Source organism: Ambystoma mexicanum, chromosome 2q (genome assembly GCF_040938575.1).
Source record: "Ambystoma mexicanum isolate Mex_15411 chromosome 2q, UKY_AmexF1_1, whole genome shotgun sequence".
Classification (NCBI taxonomy): Eukaryota; Metazoa; Chordata; class Amphibia; order Caudata; family Ambystomatidae; genus Ambystoma; species Ambystoma mexicanum.
Window position 1 is genome coordinate 950,902,293 of NC_090924.1, and position 11,945 is coordinate 950,914,237.

Genomic DNA, 11,945 nt, shown 5'->3' on the forward strand with positions numbered 1-11,945 from the left:
GGGCACCTTGCCCCGCCCTACTGAGCCGTTCCATGAATTACACATAGATTACGCTGATATGGCTGAGTGTTGTTATGGATCTAGGAACCTCATTGTAGTGGTTTGTCCTTTCTTAAGGTGGGTGGAAGCAGGGCCATGTGCACATCCGGATGCCAATTGTGCTGCTAAATCTTTTTTGTGTGGGAAGCCTTCCTGCAATGGGGTGCATGTGAGGTTTTTGGGGTCAGATAATGGCACACATTTCTTCAATGCATTATTTCAGCACATTACAGCACTACTTGGCATCAAGCACCAGATGTTTTAGATATACCACCCACAGACCAATGGCATTGTGGAGAGAATAAACAGGCTCCTTAATAGCAAGTTATCCAAACTGTGTACCACATTGAATAAAAACTGGGTGCACTGTTTGCAATTGGCCCTCTTCAATTTACACATGCAGCCGAGCAAAGACCAACATTTGTCACCTCACAAAGTGGTCATTGCCCGGCGTATGCATACTCCCATATCCCCTGGATGGAGGGCTTCATACACACATAGGGCAGCAGCAGTGCTAGGTGATGATTTCAAATAATATTTGACCAAACTAACTAGGGCCATTATATGTGTCTCCTGACAGATTGCACCTCCCAGGATTGTGATGACAGAGTCAGCGGATGGTGAGACTACTTTGGTGGCAGATGCCAATTGCATGACAACGCAACCACTGCTGCCTAGAGACCACATATACGTCTGCAATTTCACACACAAATGGAATAATCCTCCGTCCCAAGGGTCCTATGAGGTGGTGATTTGAACTATTGGGCGCACCTCTGGGTCCACCTCTCTGACGTTCATAGGGCACCTCAAGAGAGTACACTGGTACATCAGTTATTTTAAAACAAGGTGTAGCTGTACCTGTACCCCATCTACCTTACCAGCCTTTCCAGGGGCAATATGTGTGCGGTAGCACATTTCAGTGGCAGGCCAAAGCTTAGCTGCTAGCTCCATATCTTTCTTACTTCTTTTTTTTGCTCTCCTTTTTTTCTTTTTCTTTTTCTTTTTCTCTCTCTCTTTCCTGTTTCTTTTTCATTTTTCTCTTTCTCTCTTTCACTCCCTTTCTCTTTCTCTCTTTCCTTTCCTCTTTCTTATGTGTAAAAAGTACATCTCTCCTTTTCGTTGTACTTTGTGTCAGTGTTTTCATTTCAGGAAAGAAGATGGACCTGACTAATGTTAATAATTTGTTTAGTAGGGACCCAAGGTGTAAATGTACAAATGAGAGGATAAAGACCTATGTTTATTATTGTGGCTTGACTATTTTTGTGGGTCTCTGTGTGATATAGATAGTACTGTTGGGATTGCATTGGTGGAGGATGTTATACGGGGAGGTCCTTATAAAGAGGGGATAGGGGAATAGTATTGTATAATATCCAAATGGGCCAATACATATACATGTTGATAATATGAATGGCGTTACATATATTAGCACTAATGTTTACACTAACAATAATAATGGAAATTAATTTCATGAATTTAATAAGCACAATACGTTAGTGGGGAAAACAGTGAAAAGGTTGTTATCAGCAAGTAGGAGATTGTCTACCACTGCAAAACAATATAATGTTTTTTTTCCCATAGCACTAGTAAATTTGCCATCATTGAAAGCAGGTATAGAATAATGAATAATGAAAAGAAAAGTATGATGAAAGTATGACACGTATCAAGGGCTGGGTATGGATTTGATTCGGGATATTCATCATACCAAGTTCACCAACTCATGGTATTCTGACATGATTGGTGTCAGGAGAAACGCTGTGAATGGAAGCTGTTATGTGTGTTCACTCATTCCACATGCGTCATGGGCTCCCAAGGTGTTAGTGCCGCAAACAGTCCCAATTTTAGAGGCACAATGCCTAATCCATCTTGCGCTATAGAAGGCAAGTCCCTTTTTTGCACACTCCAGAGTGAACACAACCCTCTAGGGAAATAAGCCAAGAGATATGTTTACAAGAATAACAAGGTTTAATATTACAGAATACAAAAATCAGCAAAGGACACTGCTGCATGAGAATGTTCTGGCGCATCCTAGTACACGCAGACACTTAAAAGACTGTGTAGTGTCATCACATACAGTAAAATCTGCTGCCACTGATTGGTGGGACCCTACATATGGCCCTGCTCCATAGGGGATGCCAGGCTACAATTGGTTGGCTCTTCCACCGTCGGTCAGACTCCACGTGGTTCAGCCAGCTGGGCTCATCTTTGAGTTCGGTGATGGACGGGGCACTCATAAAATACAATGTTGCTTCTACACTAACATGCTAATCCTACTTACTATATCTCTGTGGCATGCACCTGAGTGGCTCAGGAATTGGTGCCAGGGGGAAGGGAGCATAACATACAGTCACACTGACCCACACCTTCTGAACTTTGTTGATATTGCAACTTTCGCACTCAATGTCTCCACCCTGGGTTTGATCTTTAATTTAACCCTCCCTGTGCCTTGCGTTACAAAGGATGTATTTTATGCTGGGAGGTAAAACAGTTGCGCATGCTTAGATCTTTTATGGACATTTTATTTGTGCGAGGACAGGGGGTTTCTTGGCTATCATAGAATGCAGATGTGTGGGGTTGGATCAGTGGTCTGGGGTTGGCTTTGGGCTGGCTGGGTATATCACACACTTGCAGGGCACATTTCTCCAAACGATACTAAATGTTTGCAACAGTGAAGGGACATGGGGGAAGTGGACTTCCGTGAGAATTGGCCACGTGGGTTAATTCTGCCATAATGATGCGGGTCTAGTGAAATCTTTCAATGGAGCTCAGCTGGTGCAGTGCAGTTATACAAGCCTGTGTTTTTGTCATAACTACAAAATGGCGTTTCTTTCTATGTGTCTCCTAATGCCATGCATCTGCTCTTCGTGCAATATTGCTTTCACACCAAGCTTCATAGTGCGGTTTTCTCCCCCCTTATACACTACACTATCTCTTAGGGAATTTGCCTTACCTGAAAGTGATTAGGGGGTGTGAAATACTAATTTCCATCCCAACATTCCCCCCTTTCGTTACTTCTACAGTAACACATTCTCCTTCCCCATATTTATGCTTGTTAGCCTGCCCTTCAGCTTCCTCCCATGCTGGTGTTCCTTTTACTGGCATCCAGGCTCTGCACACATTTCTTAAGTTATCTCCTGCTTGTGCATACTGCTCAGGTGTACATGTCATGTAAATGCATCCCCAGCCAAGTCAACCTACATTTCTTAGTAATTTTCAGGGTCAGGGGGAGGGACAATAGTGGTGTGGTATAGGTTGACTACTATATCTCCAATAGGGAGTTATGTTATGCTATATTACAGAAACTTCTTAAGCGCACAGCCACCCTAAGGTATCTTGGCACTGGAGTGGGGCCATGTGGTGGATGGGGTGGTCAGTCTGGTCAGTCTGCTTTTCTACCTCCTTTTTATCATGAGGTACTTTATTATTACCAATAGTGACCATCATCATTGCGCTATTAGGCATTGTTTTGGGATAACACCAGAGACCCATTTGGCACGTGCAGAAAATCACTAAGAGGAACACAATAATGGTCACCAATATTTTCACTAATGTTCCAAGCCACGATGGGACCCAGCTGAAGGCCATGGTAAACCAATTTTCGTCTTGAGCACCAGCTTCTTTCTTCATATTCACCCCTAGTTCATGTACTGCTACAATGACGTGTGACAATGTCCCATTTTCAGCATTTTCGGAAGGTGCGAATGTGCAACATGAACTCCCGACCTTTTTGCAAACACCTCCTTCCATGGCTGTTAGGAGACCCAAGACATATCTATTTTGCATTCTCATTAGTCTAAGGGCCCTCAGTTCCACCTTTATGACGTTGAACCCTTGTTCGATGTCGTTAGCTAGCTGGATCAGCACCCATCATACAATCTGGAGCCATTTTGCATTGGCTCGTGTTTGGATGCTGGGTTTTAGGGTTGCGAAAAAGGTCTCTGCTGAATTATAGAGCTCGTACTCATCAGTTATTTGTGCAAGCAATTTGGATGAGTCTTTAGATAAGTAATTTGAGGATGTTCTTCTTCTTCGCAGCTGGTCATAACACTCTTTCTCAGGGAGGATGCAAAAGTCTGGTGGTGGCATGGTGTGCGGTGCTTCGAATCTTGAGGGCACAGTGGGCACTTAATCAGTCTGGGGTCCCCACCTTCAGGTGTTCTCCTGGCACCACTAGCAGGGCAGAGTGTAGCATTGTTAGCAAACTGTAGCCCCTCCAAGAAGGCGGGAGGTGCAAGTATGCTTGCTGGCAGCAGACCCAATAAAAGTCCATCAGTGCTGTGGTGCCGTTTCTGATGTCTGGGATTCGGATAGTTCTGTTACACCAGTGGTTTTATCCAACAGAGAGAGTTCCTTCACTATAAAAACACAGTTTGTACGCCTTTTCTTGATGTATTTTTACCGGTTTCTCAATAGCAATCCAAGTTAATTTGGTGATGTGCTATGTCCTTGTTTGTGCACAGGTTTGCTCCAGGTAAGCCCCTCACTTTTGGGCTTCAATGAGCGGCCACCAACGGCACCTTGAAATGGACCTAATTTGCTATTTTGACTCTACCAGCCTATAGTTCCTCACATCTGGGAGCCTAAACAATGCTCTGTTTTATTGTGTTGTTTATTTCCATATTCGTTCTTTGTTTGATTCTGCCATTCCAAGATGGCTGTGTTCACTGCCTGCACCAGAGGGCTAGGCATGGTGCTTCTGGGGGTCCGGGATTGGCTGCCACCCTGATCATCTTGTCAAATTGGAAGGCTGGCTCTCCTCACAAGGCCCACTCCTGGCCCCTTCATCCTGCACTTTCTTTCTTCTCTCCCCCTCACTGATGTGACCGCCGGAGCGGCTTCAGTTCACCTCTCCCACCAGCCTATGACTCTTCTTGCACTCGTGGTGGCGACAACTGGAAAGGTCAAACGCCTCACTTTTGTGCTTCAACGAACGGCGCGCGATGGCGGCTTGAAAATCGACGTAATTTGCTATTTTGACTCTGCCTGCACAGGTGCTTTTAGCGCAAGGAGCGGTGGAAGCACGACCTTATACTTAATGTCTTTTTAATGCCTAACCTTGCCTTTCACTTTTACTTACAGGTGCTGTGGTCACGGACGAAGTGCGTAGTGCTGCCATGCCAAGAAGAAGATTTCAGCGTTCCGGAAGGTTTGAAGGTGAGCTGCGGTGCCAAGATGAAGATGTCGGCGTTCTATAAGATTTGAAGAAGACGCACACAGGTTAGATCAGATTCCCCAGTTGGTAAGTATAAAGGCAGGAATCAGGATTTCCAAGGTAAATTTAATCCGAGGCGGCGCTGAGCTTTACGCTGCATGTAAGTGCAGAATAACACGATGCGTCTGCCTCGTGGATTGGAGCAGCATATATAGCTATGATCGTTGGCACGCCCACTAGGCCTGGCTTGCCTGCCACACCGTGCCACTCCTAGTGAGTCAGCACGTGCAAGGCAAACCAATAATAGCAGCCCCACCCAAGAATACACATGGGGCTGCTTTAGTGATGGAAGTTCCCATGTTAAATGTACCTTGCATCCGAAATGAGGTGCTATTTTCACAATAAAAGCATTCTTGTTCCGAATAAATGTTCTTGTTGACTGTTATTCATGAGCCTTATTGTCCCGAACAAATGTTCTTGTTGACTGTTATTCATGAGCCTGGCGTGAAAGGCGCTAGGACAGTGTCCATCCGGGCCCCGTCTGTGTTCTTGGCCCGATGACCATGACAATCTGGGAGCCTAAATAATGCTCCATTTTATCATGTCGTTTATTGCCCTATTCACTCTTTGCTTGATTCTGCTATTCCAAGATGGCTGTGTTCACTGCCTGCATGGGAGAGATAGGCATGGTGCTGCTGGGGTCTGGGATTGGCTGCTGCTCTGATCATTTGGGCCAATGGGAAGGCTGGCAGGCTTGGCCGGCCCTCCTCACAAGGCCCACTCCTAAGGCCCTGTCTACCCCTGTCTAACATGGTACACTGCACTGCCGCCCCCTTGCCCCCTGTGAGTGTGTCTGTGCCCCCCACCCACCCCCTTGCCCCCCGTGAGTGTCCCTGTGCCCCCCACTGTCCCCCTTTACCCCCTCGCGAGTGTGCCTGTGGATCCCCAGCCACCCCATCACCCACCATGAGTGGGCCTGTCCTCCCCCACTCCCATGTCCCCCTTGAGTGTGCTTGTGCCCCCACCCACCCCCTTGACCCCTGTGAGTGTACCTGTGCCCCCCACTCCCTTGGCCCTGTGAGTGTGCCTGTGCCACTATGCACCCCTTGCCCCCTCAACTGTGTTTGTGCCCCTGTCAACCCCCACACCTCATATGAGTGTGCCTGTAGCCCCCACCCACCCCTTTGCCCCCCATGAGTGTGCCTCTGCCCCTACCCACCCCTTGCCCCCTCAACTGTGTTTGTGCCCCCATCCACCCCAGACCACCTATGAGTGTGCCTGTGCCTCCCACCCTCCCCGTTGCCCCTGTCAGTGTGCCTGTGCCCCCTACTCACCCCCTTGCCCCCTGTGAGTGTGCCTGTGCCCCCTCCAAACCCCTAGCCCCATGAGTGTGCCTGTGCCTGCCATCCACCCCTTGCCCCCCATGAGTGTGCCTGTGCCTGCCATCCACCCCCTTGTCCCCTGTGAGTGTGCCTGTGCACTACCTCAATTGCCACCAGGCATAGTAATCGTAGCCGCCTGTCTTTCATAGCCACCTGCCCTCTCCTCACCCCCTCCCCTTTTATAGTCCAGCATTACCCCAATTGCCGACAGGCATAGTAATCATATCCGCCTGTATTTCGCAGTCACCTGCCCTCTCATCCCCTCCACATCCCCTCCCCTCGCTTGTTAAAGTCTAACACTACCCCAATTGCTGACAGGCATAATAATTGCAGCCATCTGTGTATCGCAGCCACCTTCCCCTCTCCTCCTCTCTCCCAACCCTCTCCTTCCCCTCTCCCCTGTCTTTGCAGCCACTTTCCCCTCCCCCTTTTGTATGTCCATTAGCACTTACTACTATCATTTGTCCCAAGACCTCTAATTGCAGCTTGTCTGTTCCCCCCTTACCTCCTTGTCTTCTCCTCCTACTCCCCTCCTGCACTATTCTAAATCATCGTCTGAGCTATTATGATAGTCGCTTGTTTGTTCCTCTCCTCCTTCCTCTCTCCACACCCCCCTCCCTCTCCTCTTGTTATTCATGTACTACATCAATTGTCGTCGGGCATAGTAATGTTACTTCTTGCTTTGTATCATTCTTCCCTTCCCCTCTTCTCCTTAATTGTTCCTTGCACTTGCACTACCTGAAATGTCGCCAGGCTGATTATGATAGTTATTTTTCACATTCTAATTGTTTCAAGGACTTGTAAGAATGTCATTGTTTTCCCCCATGTTCCCTCCCTCCTTGAAGTGATTTGAAACACACTGTGTATGGGCGCTATACAAATAAACAATCAATTCAATTCACGAGTGCTATAATGTTTTCGGACAACCCTAAAAGTACTTCAGCTTTGCATGCATGTGTTGTATCCTGCCACACGTTGTTGACATATCTTGCCCCTTCGATCACCAGATGAGGATCTTTCAGTCAGTTGGGGTTAGTGGAACTGGTTTAACATTTTCGGGGGTCAGGATCAATGAGTTCTATGTGGACATTGCGTGCCTGGAAAGTGCCTTTGATCCTATATAGTGCAAGATCAATTAAGCATTGGGTCTCTGTCATGGGTACTTCTTGTGGTACTAAGACCTTGGGTGCCCCAGATGTGTGCAGTATTAAGGGACAGACGTAGCAACTCCCATTGGTCGTTCGTCTTCCCATTGCACTCATGTCAGAATACCAACTGTTCCAGTGCTCCGGGTGACAAATATCTTCTACTGTATCTAGGCCTAGACCACGGTATGCATCATATTTATGTTGGTGTGCTTGTCTTTTCACTCTGTGACTACGTAGCGCATGTCTTTTCACTACTTTACTTCTGCTGTTTCTACTGTTAGTTATATTTACATCACTGCTTCCATTACACAAAGAATTTTTTTTACATTTGGCAGTAGTATTTGGAACATTTTGCTTGCACATACAGTTGCATGGGAGCTGCTACTATTTGCAAGGATCACATTATGCACTGGTCCTGCTTTTGGTATATTGTTTGGTTCTGCGAGATTGAATGATGCACTTTCATTTTTCCATTCATTCAGGTCAGGGCTCAGGCTGGAACTCAGTGTCATTACAGTGGAGGGTATGGGGCTCAGGGTGAATTCAGTTACCTTTGGGCATACAAGGCTCAGTTTAGTGGCATTGCATGGTAGTGCAGTTACATTTGAAAGTAATTCAGTGATTTTGACAGGTAATTCAGTGGTATTGGGTGGTATGCTCATGTTCCAGGTCCTCATGCCCCCACCCCTTCTTTTAGATGGACAGCCCAGCCCATATAAAACGTATTCCCCAATAAAAACATCATTACTATAAACAAAATGGAGGGTGCAGTTATATCTGCACATTCTGGTACCACTAATATTATGGGGATCATTACAAGTTCGGCGGTAGCCTTGCCGGTAAAACCGGCAGGCTGCTGCCGAACTTGACCGGCAACCAGGAATGGGCAATTACTGGGTCATTACGGCCTACTGGACTCGCTATTTGCCCATTTCCGGGAGCTGGTAAAACATGCTCCCCATTCCCATTTGAGCCCAATAGGGCTCAATGGGAATCGGGAGGTCGGATGCTACTGATCCCTAAACCTAAAAAAGAAAATGCTTCCATACTTTCCATACTTTGCATCTCTAAATATTCCAGACAGTCACTCCACATTAAAAGAATTGTCCAAAAACATTGCCCCATCCTACATCATGACCCCACTTTATTTGAATTTTTTCGTGGAGCCAGAGAAACACAATTAACATTAGCAACCAAGAAAAAGGGCACATTTCCCTGTTTAACTTGCAGCCACTGCAATTATGTGGCGAAGGGTGATTACATTACGCACCCTCACACTGGGAAAAAAATTAAATGGAGAAATGATGCAACCTGATAATCAATTGGGGTAATCTATAGCATCAAGTGCCCATGTGGCCTAATGTAAATTGGACAGACCGCAAGGTCTGGCAGAGAGAGGTGGACGGAACATAAATCTAACATTCGATGAAACAATGAGAAGTCCCCTGTTGCAAGATATTTTACATCAGCATGTCATACAATAGCACATATCAGATTTACTATTTTGGAAGTGGTTAGGAGACCACCCAGGGGAGGTGACTACATGAAGACCCTTGCACAAAGGGAGATGTTTTGGATAGATGCCTTGGACACTATCTCACCAAAATGTCTTAATGAAGAGTTTTCCCTTAATTGCTTTGTACGAATAGGACTCTTCTGATCACGTTAGGCACTTGGATTCTTTTCTTTTCTTTTTTCTTTTCTATATAGGTTCATCCTAATTTATTGTTCCTTTTTCGTCTATTTTATGTCAGCTCATTCACATCTTGCAGGTTTTGACTCCTCTCCTGAATATTGTTGGTTTACTTAATTGTTTTTCCATTGAGTTTCCATCTTGGAACTTTACTTTTCATTATGTATCCCCTATTTTGGTTTATTCCGTCTTTGGTTATTTGAGTTTTAGCACCTGTTTCTATTTTTGCTTCAATGAATTTTAATGCTCGACGTACACTTTCTTTCTACTATAGAGTACCCTGACAAATATTTCCTTTGGAAGGCTATTAGGTGTTTATTGTTTCCAGTTGTCCCTAGTTTTGTTTTACTCTTTTATATTATTTACCCTAGTTTGTCATTTGTCCCCAGTCTTGTTTTAAAACATTTTTATATTATTTTTCATTTGATAACATGATTTGCCGCAACTGGAGCCTGGATCTGTTGCTGTATGCAGCTGCAGCATCCATGCACGTGACTTGGTTACGTGACATGTATTATTTACAAGGTGTCTTCAAATTATTCATCCCTTAGAACATCATACAGGTTTTTTTTCCCCCTTCTATTTCTGATGACGGGCTTTCCAACGATAGGAGTTTGGGTCAGCTGTTATCTACAGCTGAAGTACCCATGCACGTGACCTAGTCACGTGACATGTAATATCTACAAGGTGTTTGAAACCGATTCCTCTTTAGCTTTATACACAGGGATTGTTGTTCTGTTGTTCTCCAAACTCACTAACGTTGTGAATAATGCATATTTGGCGACCGCATTCTTCATGCTGTCGTTTTATGCCGTTATAGTACCCTATCACGTGACTTTGTCACATGACAGGAAACAGATATTAAAAGGAGGTGGATCTTTGGAAAGGCTATGCCGTACAGACTGTTGCGATCCTTTGAGGCAGTGATTTTGATGTCAAGGTGAGTTAAAGGAACAGATGGGGTACTTTTGAACTCTTTTGATCCTTTAATACGAGGACATTGTATACAGGAAAGTTTTGTTTACATCTGCATGCCAACTAGTCTAGTGCTATTTTCTGCCCTTGGAGTGGGTGTACTGCGATGGTTGGAAGGATTGGTATTGCTAGGACCATGAGGGGGCAATAGCATTAGCGCTGGAACTGCGCCAGATTGGTCTTATTCACATTCCCTACTTTGTGGAGGGTTTTATACATTAATGACTGTTGAGTCCGATCTTTACTTTTCTTTTAGTGGTCCATATTGTTCGTGGTGAATCCTTTTCACAGTGAAGGTGTACACATACGTTTGTAGATTCACCAGTTGGTTGATCTTTCCAGAGGGATAGTACTCCGTCAGTTACACGAGCGTCACGGGACAGATTGCCTAGTGTTCGTTGACTTACATTTGGGTAAGCACTGTATCCAATCTCAAATGACTGTTCCTTGACTTTGGTCTAGTGTTTGATAATCATCTTTTGTACACATCCTGTTCATCCAGCAGTGTTTTCATCTCAACATTAACCTGGCAACTCACGTGCTATATACCCTTGAGGGACATCGATACAACCTATGAGAGTTAGACGACCCTTGTGAACCGAGTTTTGCTGACCTCTTTTTCCTTATTGATCAGGTACTCGTATATTATTCAATTGAGTGTTCGCTCAAAGTCAATTCATCTTCTTTTTTGGAGTCACACCTGTTACATGCTTAATGGTCCCAACATATACATGTATCTCCGTACTTTATTTGTATATTTTCTATTAGAATCAGTGTGCGTGGTTGTAGACAGCCTAGAACATGTATTATTCTATTTAAAATTTTGACACTTTCTCTGTGTTGGTTGTAAATGATTCATTGAAATTTTGAAACTGATGGTCTCCTAATGTATATTATATTATTACAGATCATTCTGCTCCTGAAGAAGGGGGTGTGCCTCGAAACACGTAGAGCCTTTCAGTTAATCACAAGAATATTGTGCTTGGATATTCCTTCTCAGTTTACTACAAGAAGATTGTATTTGTATATTTCTTTGTCCCATGATGGCCTCTTTGAATTTCCTTTGACTATTTGAGATACAAATGTTAACCAGAAGTTTCTGGTCTGAATTTATTTTGTTAAGTTGTTTGCCTTTGTAAATATTCATCATTTTGAAGTAAACATTTCAAAGAAATTTGACTGATTGTGTATCAGCTTTAATGGTGTGCAGGGGACGGGACTGTATTTAGCTTTAGACACTTTTTCCTTGTTCATGTTTTGCACAAGCTCCGTGCCAGGGCTTGTATTCCTCCCCAGCACCCTGAATCTTCAAGGTTTTATTTATCAGGAAAATATATGTTCTTTAATTAGGTGTGCACCTATTGAACTCTACACCATTCAAAATGGTGCCAGTGCATCCGCCATGCCCTGCTCGCGGGTGCCGGTCTGCTCGCCAGGTCCGACCTGGCGGGTGAAAAGGCACCCAAGAGCAGAACCCGTAGTTTACCGGTTCGGTAACTAGGGTACCGGCAAGCTTACCAGTACCGTAGTTACTGGACCGACAAACTTGTAATGAGGCC

The 11,945-nt window shown here is 44.9% G+C and overlaps 1 long non-coding RNA gene across 1 annotated transcript; it reads left to right on the forward strand.

Moving 5' to 3' along the window:
* The first annotated feature begins 10,288 nt into the window (after positions 1-10,288).
* On the forward strand, positions 10,289-11,548 carry LOC138569042 (uncharacterized). Its single transcript, XR_011303075.1, has 4 exons — positions 10,289-10,351; positions 10,643-10,799; positions 10,889-11,020; positions 11,294-11,548. It is a non-coding gene; the product is annotated as an uncharacterized lncRNA (long non-coding RNA).
* Positions 11,549-11,945: the final 397 nt, after the last annotated feature.